The 2,768-nt window shown below is 41.0% G+C and overlaps 1 pseudogene; it reads right to left on the bottom strand.

Annotated features, from left to right (window-relative positions):
- Positions 1–431: 431 nt before the first annotated feature.
- Positions 432–530, bottom strand: LOC141625276 (small nucleolar RNA R71; annotated as a pseudogene).
- Positions 531–2,768: the final 2,238 nt, after the last annotated feature.

Genomic DNA, 2,768 nt, shown 5'->3' with positions numbered 1-2,768 from the left:
AGAGAAGGAGAGGATAACCCAATTCAAAACCCACCACAAAATCAACCTACAATGCCTAAATTTTCATCACATTTCGTACCGACCGAGGAGAACCTACCAAACGGTACTCCTACACCACCAAATTTAACCGGTAATTTCATTGCCAAATCCGCATTCATACAATTAGTTGAGAGAAGTCAATTTGGAGGGATGCCTAATGAAGACCCTCATTCAAATATGGAGACTTTTTGTGACTATTGTGATGCAATTTCTCAAACCGGAGTTACTCAAGACCAAATCCGATGGGTATTGTTTCCTTTTTCTTTGATCGGTACCGCAAAGCAATGGTTAAAAAGCCTAGACAAGGATACCCTTGGTATTGATTCATAGAAGAAGTTAGCACTTGCCTTCTACAAGAAATTCTATCCTCCGAAGAAGACTAATATGTTAAGAGCCCAAATCACCAGGTTCAAACAAAAGGATGAGGAGTCATTATATGAAGCATAGGAGATATTTAAGGACACTTGTCATTCTTGTCCACACCATGGGCTTAGTGAGCGGTTCGTTGTGCAACAATTTTAGAACGGTTTATATGAAGATTCCCGCAAGATTCCCAATATGGGATCCAATGGGATGTTTACCGAAGTTGATGATAATCAAACATGGGCCAAGATTGAAGAGATGGCGTTTCATAATTCCCAATATAGTAGGCCTCGAAAGGCCACAAGAGGAGGAAAGCATGAGGTAGATTCCATCACTCAATTGGGTGCTCAACTAAGTGCTCATATCGACACCATCAATTTAAAGTTTGAGAAAGTCATGGCTAAGCTTGATGAAGCTTCCAAATCACCCAAATAACATGTCAATGCTATGGTGGCATCATCCTCAATTCCAATTGGAGTATGTGAAAGTTCTGGAACTTTGGGACATGAGCAAAGTGAATGCAGGGAACAAATGAACAAGTTAATGCTTTCCAAGCATACAAGAATGGCACCCCTTATTCCAACTACTATAATGAGAATACCAAATTCCATCCAAATCTCCAACAAACATACACCCCACCTCCAATGAGAAACCAAGCTCAAAGACCCTTTTTCAACCAAAGCGAAGGTTATCAAAATCAACCTTCCTACAACCAATCAAATGACCAAAGCATTGATGTTCAAAAAGCGGTCCTCCAAATGCAAAAGAACCAACAAGAATTTTTCACCCAGATGCAAAAAGATAGCCAAGCTAAAGAGATCACCCACCAACAACATTCTTGCCCACACCAAAATGTTATAAACTCAAATGACTCAATTAGCATCTTCTAGCTCTCAAAGACAAAAGGGGCAATTACCACCTCAAGGTAATCCCCCAAGACATTAGATGGTTAGTGCCATCCATTTGAGGAGTGGTACAAGATATTAGGGGCTTAAGAGGCCAATTGATGAAGATATTATGGATGCTAGTGACAAGCAAAGAGTTGTGGAGGACTCTAAGGAGGTAGATCCTACCACCAATGAAATTTCAAAGAAGAATAATGAAGAGAAGGCTAAGGAAAAAGAGCCTATTGTGATTAGACTTCCATTCCCAAGTCGCCAAGCTAAGCCTAAGCTTGATGACCAACTTAGAAAGTTCATGGAAATTGTGAAGAACTTAGAAGTCTCAATCTCATTCACGGAATTAATCAATCATGTTCCGGCCTATGCAAAGTACATGAAAGACATTCTCACCAAGAATAAATCCATCCGAAAGTTGGAGACTATTGCCTTTACAAAAGTGAGTAGTGATATTCTTCAAGGGAGTTCCCCTCCGAAGCTCAAAGATCCGGGAAGTTTTTCTATTCTATGTACCATTGGCGACACTACAATCAGCAAAGCATTATGTGACCTTGGAGCAAGTGTAAGTGTCATGACAAACTCGATATGCAAGAGGCTAGGAATGGGAGAGCTCAAATGCACCAACATCACCTTTAGGGGTATGGGAGGATATGCTCGTGAGAATTGGCAAATTCTTCATCCCGGTAGACTTTGTTATTGTAGACATGGAAGAGGACTCCAACATTCCTATCATTTTAGGAAGACCTTTCTTGTACACCGCTGGAGTGGTAATAGATGTGAAACATGGAGAGCTCACACTTGAGGTAGGGGACGAGACAATCACTTTCAATCTTGACAAAACAATGAGAGCTCCCCGACTACATGAGCCATGTTTCATGGTCGATCACTATAGCCGAGAAAGTGATAGGAAGAAGCTAGAATCTCTATGCAAGGATCAAGAAATGGGTAAAGAAACACCACCCACATGGAAGAAGAAAGTGGATAACCTTCAAGTAGCTCTATTCGGAGAGTAAGGAATTTTCAACAACAATGAGAGCTTGAATATCTCACCCATCATGACAAGTAATGAAGAAGGCCTCATTGGCCTAGATAACAAGAAAGAGGAGTTGCCCTTATCAACTCATGACATCATTGGGGAACAAGCTAGTGAAGTTTGTGGTCTTGGGATGATGAATTTGAAGGATGGGTCAATCCTTATATTGTAAATGCTATGACCTTAGACCAAGGCTTTGTGGATCCTTGTCATCACTTTCACTTGGATTACAACAATGAAGAGAACAATGTGCAAAGGCCTACCCAAGACCTCTATCATGAAAATGAGCAAGCCTTCGACTACTTCTGCAGGGTGTTGAGCAACATCAACAACACCTTGGCGTTGCCCCCTTGACATCTCAGCCAAGAATGAGAGTTTGGTGGAGTCCTACCTAAACCACCATTTGTAAATATTCCAACCCCTTAACTTGAATT

The sequence above is a fragment of the Silene latifolia genome, chromosome X (genome assembly GCF_048544455.1).
Source record: "Silene latifolia isolate original U9 population chromosome X, ASM4854445v1, whole genome shotgun sequence".
Taxonomy (NCBI): domain Eukaryota; kingdom Viridiplantae; phylum Streptophyta; class Magnoliopsida; order Caryophyllales; family Caryophyllaceae; genus Silene; species Silene latifolia.
This window is presented reverse-complemented; position numbering and strand designations above follow the sequence as displayed.